Here is a 16,312-nt window from a genome sequence, read left to right as displayed (position 1 = left end):
TTCTGTCTTGTAGTTCTTTCCCACAGATCTAACAGGTAGTTCTATGAGTAAAGAAAACCACACAGTTACTCTAGGAGGCGTGTCCAACGATGTAGGTTTACAGAAAAAGCCCCATGGGGATAGACCTCAACTGATCTCTTGTATCAAATGTTGCTTCCCTCTTCTAAGTTTGTGTCTGTGTATGTGTTTAATCTCAGTTACAGCAGTTTTCAGCTGTTTGTTTCTTTTTTTACATTTTATTACTCTTTTGTTGAAGCTCTTACTGTGTCCATCTAATCTTCTGCTGACTTGGGTGAGCATTTTATAATCACTATATTGAACACTTTTGGGGGGTGGGGGTAGAATGCTTATTTTTGTTTTGTCTTGTTCTTTTTTTTTTTTTTTTTTTTTTATTTTATTTTATTTTTTTTGGGGGTACACCAGGTTCAATCAATTGTTTTTATACACATATCCCCATATTCCCTCCCTTCCTTGACGCCCCCCACCTCGAGTCCCCCCCACCCTCCCTTCCCCAGTCCTCTAAGGCATCTTCCATCCTCGAGTTGGACTCCCTTTGTTATACAACAACTTCCCACTGACTATTTTACAGTTGGTAGTATATATATGTCTGTGCTACTCTCTCGCTTCTTCTCAGTTTCCCCTTCACCCCCCGCCCCCTCCCATACCTCGAGTTCTCCAGTCCATTCTCTGTGTTTTGTCTTGTTCTTTTTTGATGTTGTTACTTGCAACATATTTGTTACTTCTTTTGTAACACGTTTATCTATTTCCTTTTGTTTCCAAATTTTCTTTGCATTTCTGTTTATTAGGTGCAGCTTGTTACATTGCCCAGTCTTGGAGAAGTCGCCTTATACAGCAGGTGACCTTTAGGGCCCAGTAGCACATTCTCCTCTGACCAACAGGACTGTCTGCTCTGTGGGGTGCATGCACTTTCTCTTGTTACAGGGCCAACTATTGTGGACAAGCTGGTAGGCAGTGTTGGACCCTGGCCTAAATGGCTGTGAGGCCCTGCAGTATGTGAGTGCCATGGGTGTGCTGGTAGCCAAGGCAGCCCTCCATCATTGGTGGCTGTGTGGTGCTCCACGTGCACAGATGGGTAGGGTAGGACCCACTGCGTCTGGTTATGAGGCTTTGTGGTGCAGGAGGCATGTTGGTAGATGGGACAGGACCCTGATACCTAATCAGTTCGAGGTTAGATTCCAAAATGTTGCCTGCCAATGTCTCAGTCCCCAATGGGAGTTCCAACTGCCTCTTGCCTTTTCAGGAATCTCTCTGAGATTAGCAAGTGGATCTGACTCAGGTGTCTTTCAAACCACTGGCTCTGCACAGGGATTGAGAACATGTGAGATTGTGTGTGTGCCCTATAAAAGCAGAATCTCAGTTTCCTTTAGGCTCCAACTCTCCAGAAAATAAGGCCTGCAGGTTTTCAAAGCTAGACCTGCTATGTTCTTTTCTTCCGAGTGCAAGAACCTGGGGCTGAGCAGCCTGATGCAGGGCTCAGACCCTTCCCTCCTTGTGGAGGACCTATACAGTTGTGATATCTTCCAACTGTGGGTCACTGTGTTGAAGGTGTGGGTTCCAACCAGACTGTGTTTCCAATCCTCCTACCTGCGTTGTGTGTTTCTCCTTCCTTATATCTTTTTTTTTTACCTTCTGTAGATGTTTATTCTACTTCAAGCAACAAAGCTATGAAGTTCCATGTTTTAATGTACAGTGATATACTTTGCAATATAAAATATCATTTACAGAAATTTCTAACAAGTTCCTTCCTTATATCTTTAATTGTGATACATATCTTTAATATGTATCAATATATACACATTGATAATTTTCATAATCTCTTGATGAATTAATCCCTTTATCATTATATGATATGCTTTGTTTGTTTGAGAGGTTTGATTTAAAGTCAGTTTTGCCTGATATTAGACTAGTCAGGGACGTATCATTTGCATGGAATATCCTTTTTCCAATCATATAATTTTATCTTTAAAATAGACTTAGAATTAACAAGACTCTCTTGTACACAGAATATAATTGATCTTTCTTTTATCCATTTCACTACCCTTGGATTTTTTAAATTGAAGCATAGAGGATGTACAATATTACCTTAGTTTCTAGTCATACAACACAGTGATTTAATATTTTTATAGATTATGCTTCATTTAAGGTTATTACAAAATAATGTCTATATTTTCCTGTGTTGTACAATATACCCTTGTTTATTTATTTTATACATAGTTGTATTCATTAAAAGAAACATCTACTATCTTTGCTTCCCACCTTCACTCTTCCGACTGGTAACCACTAATTATGTCCTCTGTGAGTCTATTGTTGTTTTCTTATATACATTCCTTTGCTGCATTTTTTTAGATTCTCCATATAGGTGAGAATAGAAAGTACTTGTCTTTCTCTGACTTATTTCACTAGGTAAAATACATTCCAGGCCCATCGCTGTTGCAAATGGAAGGATTTTATTCTTTTTTTATGGGTAGCATTCTATTGTGCATACATACCACATTTTCTTTATCCATTCATCTGTTGATGGACATTTAGGTTGTGTCCATATCTTGGCAATTGTAAATACTGCTGCTGTGAACATAGGGGTGTATGTACCTTTTCAGTTTGCTGTTTTTATTTTCTTTGGACATATAGCCAATAGTGGAGGTGTTGGCTAATACAGTAGTTCTACTTTAAGTTTTTTGAGCACCTTCATACTGTTTGCATAGTGGCTGTACCAATTTTCAATCCCACCAACAGTGTACTTGGGTTCCTTTTGTCCACACCCTCACTAACATTTGTTATTTGTAGACTTTTTGATGATAGCCATTTTGACAGGTGGGAGGTGATGTCTCATTGTGGTTTTGATTTGCATTTATCCAATGATTAGTGATTAGCATTTTTTCATGTGCCTGTTGGCTACCTGTATATCTCCTTTGAAAAGATGTCTATTAAGGTACTCTGCCCATTTGTCCATCCTTTTTTCTTTTGTTCTTTTGATTTGATATTAAGTTGTATGAGCTGTTTATATATTTTGAATATTAACCCTTTCTCCATCACATTATTTGCATATATCTTCTCCTGTTTTCATTTTGTCTAATGTTTCCTTTGATCTGCAAATAGTTTTAAATTTAATTAGTTCCCATTAGCTTGTTTTTCTTGTATTTATTTTACCTTGGGAAATAGATCCAAAAAAGAAATTGGCATCATTTATGTGAAAGGCTGTTCTGCTTATGTTCTCTTCTAGGAAATGTATGGTTTGGGGTCTTACATTTAGGTCTCTAATACAATTTGAGTTTATTTTGGTATATAGTGTGAGGAAATGTTCTAATCTCATTCTCTTATATGTAGATGTTCAATTTTCCCAGAACCACTTATTGAGGAGACTATTCTTTGTCCATTTTATATTCTTTCTTCCTTTGTCATAGGTTTAGTGTGTGGGTTACTTTCTGGGCTCTCTGTTTTATTCCATTGATCTATGTGTCTGTTTTTGTGGCAGTATAATGTTGTTTTGATTACTGTAGCATTGAGGTGTCGCCTGAACTCAGGAAATGTGATACTTTCACTGTTGGATTTTTGTTTGTTTGTTTGTTTTTTTATTTTTGTTTTTTCTCAAGATTGCTTTGGCTATTCAGGCTTTTTTTGTGGTTCTTGATGAGTTTTAGGATTATTTGTTCTAGTTTTGTGAAAAATGTCATTCCTCATATATACACTACCAAATGTAAAATAACTAGCTAGTGGGAAGCTGCTGCATAACACAGGGAGATCAACTCTATGATGGGTGATGACTTAGAGGGGTGGGATAAGGAGGGTAAGAAGGAGTCATGGTAGGGAGGGGATTTGAGGATGTATATATAAATACTGCTGATTCACTGCTATACAGCAAAAACTGGCAAAACAGTGTAAAGCAATTATACTCAATAAAGAGCTTAAAAAATGTCATGCCTATTTTGATAGAGGTTGCATTAAATCTGCTAAGTGCTTTGGGTAATATGGCCATTTTAACAATATTAATTCTTCAAAAAGCATGGGATATCTTTCTATTTCTTTATATCATCTTCTATTTCCTTCCCCAGCATGTTTATACTTTCACAGTACAAGCATTTCACCTTGGTTAAGTTTATTCCTATTTATTTTATTCTTTTTGATGTGATTACAAATAATTTTATTACTTTCTCTTCCTCATAGCACATTATTTTTTAGAGCAACAAAAGATTTCTTTATGTTAATCTTGTATCTTTGTCTCTTGTAACATTATTTATTTTAAAGTCCATTTTGTCTGCTATAAGTATTGCTACTCCAGCTTTCTTTTGATTTCCATTTGCATGGAATATCATTTTCAATCCTCTCACTTTGTCTGTATGTGTCCCTAGGTCTGAAGTGGGTCTCTTGTAAACAGCATATATATGGGTCTTGGTTTTGTATCCATTCAGCCAGTCTGTGTCTTTTGAGTGGAGCCTTTAATCCATTTACATTTAAGGTAATTATTGATATGTATGTTCCTATCGCCATTTTCTTAATTGTTTTGTGTTTGATTTTGTGGGCCTTTTTTTGTTCCCTTCCTCTTTGGTTCTCTTCTCTTGTACTTTGATGACCATCTTTAGTGTTGTGTTTGGGTTCCTTTTTCTTTTTGTGTGTGTGTGTCTATTGCAGTTTTTTGGTTTGCATTTCCCATGAGGTTTTGATATAGCAGTCTCTATATATACAAGATTGTTTGACGTTGCTGGTCTCTTAATTTCAGATGCAGTTCCCAGTTGCTGCATTTGTGTTCCCCTGTGCTCCCAGTTGCTGGTTTTGATTTCATATTTGTGTGTGGATAATTTCACACTTTTACTGTATGTTTGCCTTTACCAGTAAGCTTTTCCATTACAAGTTATTTTTTCCCTGCCTAGAGAAATTCCTTTAGCATTATTTGTCATGCTGGAATGGTGATGCTGAATTCCCTTAACTTTTACTTGTCTGTAAAGTTTTTGATTTCTCCATTGAATCTGAATGAGACCCTTGTTGCATAAAGTATTCTTCACTGTACATTTTCCCCTTTCATCGCTTTAAATATATCGTGCCACTCCCTTTTGGCCTGCAGAGTTTCTGCTGAAAAATCAGCTGTTAACCTTATGTGGATTCCTTTGTATGTTATTTGTTGCTCTACCCTTTTAATATTTTTCTTTGTATTTATATTTTCTTTGTTGGAAGAATATGTGTCTCAGCATGCTTCTCTTTGGGTTTATCCTGTATGGCACTCTTTGTGCTTACCGGACTTGGATGACTTTCCTTTCCCACATTAGGGGTGTTTTCAACTATAATTTCTTCAAATGTTTTCCCAGTCCCTTTCCTTTCTTCTTTTCTGAGACCTCTATCATTTGAACGTTGTTGTTATTAATTTTGTCCCAGAGGTCTCTGAGACTGTCCTCATTTTATTTTTATTTTTTAATTAATTAATTAATTTTATTGGCTGTGTTGGGTCTTTTTTGCTGTGCGTGGGCTTTCTTTAGTTGCTGTGAGTGGGGGCTACTCTTCATTGTGGTGCATGGGCTCCTCATTGCCGTGGCTTCTCTCGTTGTGGAGCATGGGCTTCTAGGCACATGGGCTTCAGTAGTTGCAGCACATGGGCTCAATAGTTGGGGTGCACAGGCTTAGTTGCTCTGTGGCATGTGGGATCTTCCTGGAGCAGAGATCGAACCTGTGTCCCCTGCATTGGCAGGTGGATTCTTAACCACTGCGCCACCAGGGAAGCCCCTGTCCTCATTTATTTTTATTCTTTTTTCTTTATTATCCATTCTTATGTGTCATTTATTCTGCCATTGATTTCTACTAATTTATTTTTCATTTCAGTTATTATATTGTTCATCACTGTTCATTTGTTCTTTATTCCTTCTAGGTCCTTGTTAAATGTTTCTTGTATCTTCTCAGTCCATGCCTCCATTCTTGTTCCAATGTCTTGGATCATCTTTACTATCATTACTCTGAATTATTTTTTAGGTAGATTGTCTATCTCCTCTTCATTTAGTTGCTCTTGTAGATTTTTACATTGCTCCTTCATCTGCAACACATTTCTTGTTGTCTCATTTTGCCTAGCTTACTGTCTTTGTGGTCTCCTTTCTGCAGCCTGCAGGGTTGTATTTCCTCTTGCTTCTGGTGTTTAGCCCCCTTGTGGGTGAGGTTGGTCCAAGGGCCTGTGCTCCCTGCCTAGTGGAAGGGTCTGATACTTGCCTTTTAGTGGGTGGAGCTGGATCTTGTCCCCCTGGTTGGCAGAGCTGTGTCAAGGGGTGTATTTTGGAGAGTCTGTGAACTTAGTATGACTTTTGGCAGCATTTCTGCTGATGGGTGGGTCTGTTTTTCTATCTTGCTGATGGTTGGGCATGAGGTGTTCCAGCACTGGAGCCTGCAGGCTGTTGGACAGGGCCAGGTCATTGGGCTGAGATGGGGACCTACAGGACAGCACATGCCAATTAATATTCTGTGGGGCCAGGAATTCCCTGGTTGTCCAGTGGCCAGGACTCAGTGCTTTAAACACTGGGGCCCAGGTTTGACCCATGGTCAGGGAATCAAGATTCCACAAGCCATGCAAAGCAACCAAAAAAGACAAAAAAAGGGAACAAACAAAAACAAAGCAAACAATAGAGACGGTTCAAGATGGTGGAATAGAAGGACATGTGCTCACTCCCTTGTGCAAGAGTAACAGAATTACAACTAACTGCTCAACAATCATTGATAGAAAGACATTGGAACTCACCAAGAAAGACACCCCACATTCAGAGACAAAAGAGAAGCCACAATGAGATGGCAGAAAGGGTGCAATCATGATAAAATCAAATCTAATAACCACTGGGTGGGCAACTCACAAACTGAAGAACAATTATACCACAGAAGTCCACCCACTGGAGTGAGGGTTCTGAGCCCTACATAAGGTTTCCCAACCTGGGGGTCTGGCAATGGGAAGAGGAATCCCCAGAGAATCAGACTTTGAAGGCCAGAGGGATTTGATTGCAAGACCTCCATAGGACTGGGGGAAACAGAGACTCCACTCTTGGAGGGCACACAAAAAGTACTGTGTGCACCAGGACCCAGGGGGATGTAGCAGTGACCCCATAGGAGACTGAACCAGACATTTCTGCTGGTGTTGGAGGGTTGCCTGCAGAAGTGGGGGGCAGCTGAAGCTCACTGCGGGGAAAGGGACACTGGCGACAGGGGTTCTGGGAAGTGCTTATTGGCATGAGCCTTCCCAGAGTCCACCAATAGCCCCGCAAAAGAGCCTGTAAACTTCAGTGCTGGGTTGCCTCAGGCCAAACAACCAACAGGGTGGGAACACAGCCCCATCCATTGGTAGACAAGCAGATTAAAGTTTTAATGAGCTCCGCCCACCAAAGCAACACCCAGCCCTACCCACCACCAGTCCCTCCCATCAGAAAGCACCACAAGCCTCTTAGATAGCCTCTTCCACAAGAGGGCAGACAGCAGTGTCAAGCAGTATCAGTGATATTTCGTTCTGTGGAACTTAAAACCAGAGCCACAGAAAGACAGAGAAGAGGAAAAGGCAGAGGACTTTGTACCAGATGAAGGGACAAGATAAAACCCCAGGAAAACAACTAAATGAAGAGCAGATAGGCACCCTTCCAGAAAAAGAATTCAGAATAATGATAGTGAAGGTGATCCAGGACTTTGAAAAAAGACTGCACGCAAAGATTGAAAAGATGCAAGAAAAGTTTAACAAAGACCTGGAAGAATTAAAAAACAAACAAACAAGAGATAAGCAATGCAATAACTGAAATGAAAAATACACTAGAAGGAACCAATAGCTGATTAACTGAGGCAGAAGGGCCAATAAGTGACCTGGAAGACAGAATGGTGAAAATCACTGATGAGGAAAAGAATAAAGTAAAAAGAATAAAAAGAAATGAAGACAGCCTAAGAGACCTCAGGGACAATGTTAAATGCACCAACATTCACATTATAGGGGTCCCAAAAGGAGAAGGGAGAGAGAAAGGACTCAAGAAAATATTGGAAGAAATTATAGTTGAAAACTTCCCTAACATGGGAAAGGAAATAGCCACCCAAGTCCAGGAAGCACAGAGAGTCCCAGGTAGGATAAACCCAAGGAGAAATATGCCAAGATTCATAATAATCAAATTGACAAAAATTAAAGACAAAGAAAAATTATTAAAAGCAACAAGGGAAAAATGACAAATAACATACAAGGGAACTCCCATAAGGTTAGCAGCTGATTTCTCAGCAGAAACTCGGCAAGCCAGAAGGAAGTGACATGATATATTTCAAGTGCTGAAAGGGAAGAACATACAACCAAAAATACTCTACCCAGCAAGGATCTCATTCAGATTTGACAGAGAAATCAAAAGCTTTACAGACAAGCAAAAGTTAAGATAATTCAGCACCACCAAACCGTCCTACAACAAATGCTAAAGGAACTTCTTTAAGTGGGAAACATAAGAGAAGAAAAGGACCTACAAAAACAAAAACAAAACAATTAAGAAAATGGTAATAGGAACATACATATTGATAATTACTTTGAATGTAAATGGACCTAATGCCCCAACCAAAAGACACAGACTGGCTGAATGCATACAAAAACAAGACCCATATATGTGCTGTCTGCAAGAGACCACTTCAGACCTAGGGAAGCATACAGAGTGAAAGTGAATGAATGGAAAAAGATATACCATGCAAATGGAAATCAAAAGAAAGTTGGAGTAGCAATACTCATATCAGATAAAATAGACTTTAAAATAAAAAATGTTGCAAGAGACAAGAAAGGATACTACATAATGATCAAGGGATCAATCCAAGAAGAGGAGATAACAATTATAAATACATATGCACCCAATATAGGAGCACCTCAATACATAAGGCCACTGCTAACAAGTATAAAAGAGAAAATCGACAGTAACACAATAATACACCCCACTTACACCAATGGACAGATCATCCAGGCAGAAAATTAATAAGGAAATGTGAGCTTTAAATGACACAATAAATCAGCTAGATTTAATAGATATCTATAGGACATTCCATCAAAAAACAGCAGATTACATGTTCTTCTCAAGTTCACATGGAACATTCTCCAGGATAGATCACAGTTGGGTCAAAAACCAAGTTTGGTAAATTTAAGAAAACTGAAATCATATTAAGCATATTTTCCAACTACAATTCTAAAGGATTAGAAATCAACTACAGGGAAAAAAACTGTAAAAAACACAAACACATGGAGGCTAAACAATAGGCTACTAAATAACCAAGAGATCACTGAAGAATCAAAGAGGAAATGAAAAAATACCTAGAGACAAATGACAATGAAAACACAATGATCCAAAACCTGTGGGATGCAGCAAAAGCAGTTCTAAGAGGGAAGTTGATAGCAATACCATCCTACCTGAAGAAACAAGAAAAATCCCAGATAAACAATCTAACCTTACACCTAAAGAAACTAGAGAAAGAAGAGCAAGCAAATCCCAAAGTTAGTAGAAGGAGAGACATCATAAAGATCAGAGCAGAAATAAATGAAATATAAACAAAGAAAACAATAGCAAAAATCAATAAAACTAAAAGCTGGTTCTTTGAGAAGATAAACAAAATTGATAAACCTTTAGCCAGACTTATCAAGAAAAAAAGGGAGAGGAATCAGATCAATAAAATTAGAAATGAAACAGGAGATGTTACAACAGACACCACAGAAATAAAAAGCACCATAAAATACTACTACAAGCAACTATATGTCAATAAAATGGACAACCTGGAGGAAATGGACAGATTCTTAGAAAGGTATAACCTTCCAAGACTGAATCAGGAAGAAATAGAAACTATGAGCAGACCAATCACAAGTAATGAAATTGAATCTGTGATTAAAAATGTTCCAACAAACAAAAGTCCAGGGCTAGATGGCTTTACAGGTGAATTCTATCCAACATTTAGAGAAGAGCTAACACCCATCCTTCTCAAACTCTTCCAAAAAATTGCAGAGGAAGGAACACTCCCAAACTCATTCACCATCACCCTGATACCAAAACTAGAGAAAGGTACTATGAAAAAAGAAAATTACAGACCAATATCACTGATGAATATAGATGCAAAAATCCTCAACAAAATACTAGCAAACAGAATCCAACAACACAGTAAAAAAATCATACACCATGATCAAGTGGGGTTTATCCCTGGGATGCAAGGATTCTTCAATATATGCAAATCTAATCAATGTGATACACCATATTAATAAATTGAAGGATAAAAACCACACGATCATCTCAATAGATGCAGAGAAAGCTTTTGACATAATTCAACACCCACTTATAAAAACTCTCCAGATGGTGGGCATAGAGGGAACCTACCTCAACATAATAAAGGCAATATATCTCAAACCCACAGCAAACATTATTCTCAGTGGTGAAAAACAGAAAGCATTCTCTCTAAGATCAGGAACAAGACAAGGATGTCCACTCTCTCCACTACTATTCAACATAGTTTTGGAAGTCCTTGCAACAACAATCAGAGGAGAAAAAGAAATAAAAGGAATCCAAATTGGAAAAGAAGTCAAAGTGTCACTCTTTGCAGATGACATGATACTATACATAGAAAATCCTAAAGATGCCACCAGAAAACTACTTGAGCTCATCAATGAATCTGGTAAATTTGCAGGATACAAGATTAACACACAGAAATTTCTTGCATTTCTCTACACTAACAATGAAAGATCAGAAAGAGAAATTCAGGAAACAATCCCATTCACCATTGCAACAAAAAGAATAAAATACCTAGGAATAAACCTAACTAAGGAGGGAAAAGACCTGTACTCAGAAAACTGTAAGAAACTGATGAAAGAAATCAAAGATGACATAAACAGATGGAGAGATATATCATGTTCTTGGAGTGTAAGAAGAAACTTGTGAAAATGACTATACTACCCAAAGCAATTTACAGATTCAATGCAATCCCTATCAAATTACCAATGGCATTTTTCATAGAACTAGAACAAAAAAATCCTAAAATTTGTATGGAGACACAAAAGACCCCAAATAGCCAAAGCAATCTTGGGGGAAAAAATGGAGCTGGAGGAATCAGACTCCCTGACTTCAGACTATATTACAAAGCTACAGTTATCAAGACAATATGGTACTGACACAAACACAGAAATATAGGTCAATGGAACAGGATAGAAAGCCAAGAGATAAACTACAGTCAACTAATCTATGACAAAGTAGGCAATGATATACAATGGAGAAAAGGCAGCCTCTTCAATAAGTGGTGCTGGGAAAACTGGACAGCTACATGTAGAAGAATGAAATTAGAACACTTCCTAACACCACACACAGAAATAAACTCAAAATGGATTAAAGACCTAAATGTAAGGCCAGACACTATAAAATTCCTAGAGGAAAACATAGGAAGAACACTCTTCGACATAAATCACAGCAAGATCTTTTCTGACCCACCTTCTAGAGCAATGGAAGTAAAAACAAAAATAAATAAGTTGGACCTAATGAAACTTAAAACCTTCTGCAAAGCAAAGGCAACTATAAGCCAGACAAAAAGACAATTCTCAGAGTGGGAGAAAATATTTGCAAATGAATCAATAGAGAAAGGATTAATCTCCAAAATATATAAATAGTTCATGCAGCTCCATATCAAAAAAAAACAAACAACCCAATCAAAAAATGGGCAGAAGACCTAAAAAGGCTTTTCTCCAAAGAAGACATATGGATGGCCAAGAGGCATATGCAAAGCTGCTCAACATCACTAATTATTAGAGAAATGCAAATCAAAATGACAATGAGGTATCACCTCACACCATTTAGAATAGGCATCATCAGAAAATCTACAAACAGTAAATGCTGGAGAGGGTGTGGAGAAAAGGGAATGCTCTTGCAGTGTTGGTGGGAATGCAAGTTGATACAGCCACTATGGAGAAAAGTATGGAGGTTCTTTGAAAAGCTAAAAATAGAGTTACCATATGACCCAGCAATCCCAATACTGGGCATATACCCAGAAAGCATCATAATTCAAAAAGACACATGCACCTCAGTGTTCACTGCAGCAGTATTTACAACAGCCAGGACATGGAAGCAACCTAAATGTCCATCAGAAGATGAACGGATAAAGAGGAAGTGTTACATATATACAATGGAATATTACTCAGCCACAAAAAGGAACAAAATTGGGACATTTGTAGAGACATGGATGGACCTAGAGACTGTCATACAGAGTGAAGTGAGTCAGAAAGAGAAAAACAAATATTAACATATAATATGTGGAATATAGAAAAATGGTACAAATCAACCAGTTTGCAAGGCAGAAGTAGAGACACAGATGTAGAGAACAAACATATAGATACCAAGTGGGGAAAGTGGGGGGGGGGGGGGTTGGGTTGGATGAATTGGGAGATTGGGATTGCCATATATACATTACTAATAAAAATATATCAAATTGTACACTTTAAATGTGTGCAGTTTATTGTATATCAATTGTATCTCAATAAAAGTTCTTAAAAACAAACAATAAAACAAAACAAAGTACAAAACAAGAAAACAACTAAAAAAGAACAAAAACCAAAGGAAGCAATAAAACAAAACAAACAAAACAAAAAAATAAATTAAATAAGCAATAAATAAAAAATAAAACTAAAAAATAAAAATATATTAAAAAATTTTAAAAATAAAAACTAAAAAAGAAAAAGAAAAATTTAAATAGAATGCAAAATTTTTAATTTAAAAAAATTAAAAGAAAATAGTGCTAAACCATATGATTCAGCAATTGCACTCCAGTGCACATATCAGTAGTAAACCATAATTTGAAAAGATATATGCTTCGCAAGTTCATTGCTGCAGCACTGACAGTATCCAAGACCTCAAAGTAACCTAAATATCCATTGACATGTGAATGGACAAAGAAGATGTGATATATATATATACATATATATATATATATATACACACACACACATATACACACACACACACACATATATATATATATAAAATGATCCTCACTCTGGCTGTAGAATTTACTTTAATTAACTTTTAGAAAAGACAAATACATCATTATTGACACAATCTCCTTGCTTTTCAATACACTTTGTCCATCTGTCAACAAGTTTTCATATTCCCTCACTAAAAAATGTTTTAGGCTGAGCTGGGAGCCACAAATACACTGCTGTCTTCACTTCTTCATCAGAAGTGAATCTTTGTCCTCATAGGGCTGCTTTCAGGGGACCAAACAGGTGCAAGTCCAATGGAGCAAGATCAGGACTATAGGGAGGATCTTTAACACCTCAAAATTTGCCACATAATCCACTGTCACTCATCTATTTAACAGAGTCATTTCATGTGTATGTTCAACGTTGTCATCAGCCATGCATGTGGACAGGCGTCCGGCTTCTTCTTGATGGCTTACACTTGTGTGACTTTCCTTGAACTTCTCTATCCATCCATACACACTTCATCATGACAAAAGACTTTCTCCATATGGCACACAAAATCTTCAATAAATAATGGCACCAAGTACACCCTCAGACCACAAAAAACAAATCCCTGCACACTGCTCTTCTGTCATGCAAATCACAAGTTGGGCATCCATTTTTGCTTGCATCTCAGTTACAAATGAACCGATGTAACACATTCACACCTGCACAGCAGTGACCTGGGAGACAGCAGCCTTGAACGGAAAGCACTGATAAGACAGTGTGGCCAACAGAAGTTTTAATATAACCAGAGTGCAGATTAGTTTTGACTCACCCTTGTACGTACATACATACACACATATACACAATGGAACACTACTCAGACATGAAAAAAGATGAAATAATGCCATTTGCAGCAACATGGATGGACCTAGTAATAATCATACTAAGTGAAGCAAGTCAGACAGAGAAAGACAAATATCATATGATGTCACTTACATTTGGAATCTAAAAAAAAATTGTACAAATGAACTTATTTACAAAACAGAAATAGAATCAAGAGATATAGAAAACAAACTTATGGTTATCAGTTGGGAATGTTGGGGGTGTGTGAATAAATTGGGAGACTGGGATTGACAAATACACACTACTATATATAAAATAGATAACTAATAAGGACATATTGTATAGCACAGGAAACTCTTCTCAATACTCTGTAATGACCTACATGGGAAAAGAATCTAAAAAAGAGTGGATATATGTATATATATAACTGATACACTTTGTTGTACAGCAGAAACTAATGCAACATTGTAAATCAACTATACTCTAATAAACATTTTTAATACATATTTTTAAATTTTTTATTTATTTTATTTATTGGCTGTGTTGGGTCTTTATTGCTGCACATGGGCTTTCTCTAGTTGCGGTGAGCAGGGGTTACTCTTTGTTGTGGTGTGTGAGCTTCTCAGTGAGGTAGCGTCTCTTGTTGCAGAGCATAGGCTCTAGGTGTACAGGCTTCAGTAGTTGTGGCACGTGGGGTCAATAGTTGTAGCTCACAGGCTCTAGAGTGCAGGCTCAGTAGTTGTGGCGCACAGGCCTAGTTGCTCCACGACATGTGAAATCTTCCCAGACCAGGGATCAAACCCATGTCCCCCACATTGGCAGGCAGATTCTTAACCACTGTGCCACCAGAGAAGTCCTGTCATTTCATTTTGTTTATGGTTTCCTTGGCTTGCAAAAGACTTTCAGCTTAACTGGGGGTCATTTGTATATTTTTGTTTTCCTTTTCAGTACTTGAGGAGGTGGATCAAAAAGATACTGTTGTGGTTTATGATAGTGTGCTCTGCCTATGTTTTCTTCTAGGAGTTTTATCATATCCATTCTTACATTTAGATCTTTAATTCATTTTAAGATTATTTTTGTGTATGATGTTAAAGAATATCCTAATTTCATTCTTTCACATGCAGCTGTTTAGTATTCCCAGCTCCACTTATTGAAGAGGCTGTCCCTTCTCCATCATATATTCTTGCTTCTGTTGTCACAGAAAAATTGACATATGTGATTGGGTTTATTTCTGGGCTTTCTATCCTGTTCTATTGATCTATATTTCTGTTTTTCTGCCAGTACCATATTGTTTTGATGATTATAACTTTGTGGTATGGTCTGAAGTCAAGGAGCCTAATTTCCCCAGGTCTATTTTTATTTCTGAAAGCTGGTGTGGCTACTAAGGGATCTTTTGTGTTTTCATACAAATTTAAAAAATTTTTTTCTAGTTTTGGGAAAAATGCCAACAGTCATTTGATGGGGATCGCATGAATCTATAGATTGCCTTGTGTAGTATAGTGATTTTAACAATATTTATTCTTCCAATCCAAGAACACAGTATATTTCTCCATCTGTTTGTGTTATCTTTAATTACTTAAATCAGCATCTTATAGTTTTTGGAGTACAGTTCTTTGTCTCATCAGGTAGTTTCCTTCTTAGTGTTTTATTTCTTTTGACGTGATGGTAAATGGGGTGGTTTCCTTAATTTCTCTTTCTGATCCTTCTGATCTGGGCTTTAAGTAGGCTTTAAGTCTCCAGTTCCCTGCTGGCCTCCAGATCCAACTGTGCATCTGGGGATCTTGCAACTCACTTCCAGTGGAAAACTTGCCAGGATACATGAAATATTTGGACTTCAGAGGTGGTCCCTGGGGGCTCCAGCTTAAAAAGTGCTGCCTTGGGGTTCTGGAAATTGAGGGAGGAAAAGTGAATGGAGTAGTGGAGTGACACAGAGAAGGGTGAGTACCTTGGGAGATTTGGAGAGAGAAATACCCTCCATCTGAAACCCCTGCTTCTCCATGATGCAATAGGAGTTCAGTGTCTTTTGTGAGGCGATAGCTTTTCTTCCTTACTCCTAGGTTTTACACTATGTAAAACCAAATCCTCACCTCTTGCTCATTTCCAAGGGTTTTTAAAGCACTGTTCTTGGCTGACTTGGTTTTCAGTTCCCTAAACATCAGTTTTAAGCTGTCCAAGCCATTTAAAAGTATTCTCCTTAACTCAGCCTAAACTCTCTTCTTTTAAAAAACTAACATGACTTCAGAGAAAATATGCTTTTCACCCTTTTCCTTCAATCTAGAGTGCACCTGTGGATACCTGACTAGATACACCAGACACCTCTGACTCTCCAGGCCAAATTGGGTCCCTTCACAAAGGGGACATAGGTCTGCCATCAATATCCAAATGAAACTTATAGTCTGGCTGGTGGCACCATGGCCAGACACTGTGGCATGCTCTCTGTGCTATGACTGCCTTTGCTTTCACCAGAGTCAGGACTCTGGACTCAGAAATATCTTGCTTGAATTTTTGGCAGGCAGTTTTCATGCTTCAGGGCTGCGTGAGTTTTGGAATCTGAAAAACAGAGCTGGTGCT

At 37.8% G+C, this 16,312-nt stretch overlaps 1 non-coding gene across 1 annotated transcript; it reads right to left on the bottom strand.

Annotated features, from left to right (window-relative positions):
- LOC130847242 (small nucleolar RNA SNORA18) lies at window positions 1-131 on the bottom strand. Its single transcript, XR_009052026.1, has one exon. It is a non-coding gene; the product is annotated as a small nucleolar RNA SNORA18 (small nucleolar RNA).
- Between the last annotated feature and the right edge of the window lie 16,181 nt (window positions 132-16,312).

The sequence above is a fragment of the Hippopotamus amphibius genome, chromosome 2 (genome assembly GCF_030028045.1).
Source record: "Hippopotamus amphibius kiboko isolate mHipAmp2 chromosome 2, mHipAmp2.hap2, whole genome shotgun sequence".
Lineage (NCBI taxonomy): Eukaryota > Metazoa > Chordata > Mammalia > Artiodactyla > Hippopotamidae > Hippopotamus > Hippopotamus amphibius.
This window is presented reverse-complemented; position numbering and strand designations above follow the sequence as displayed.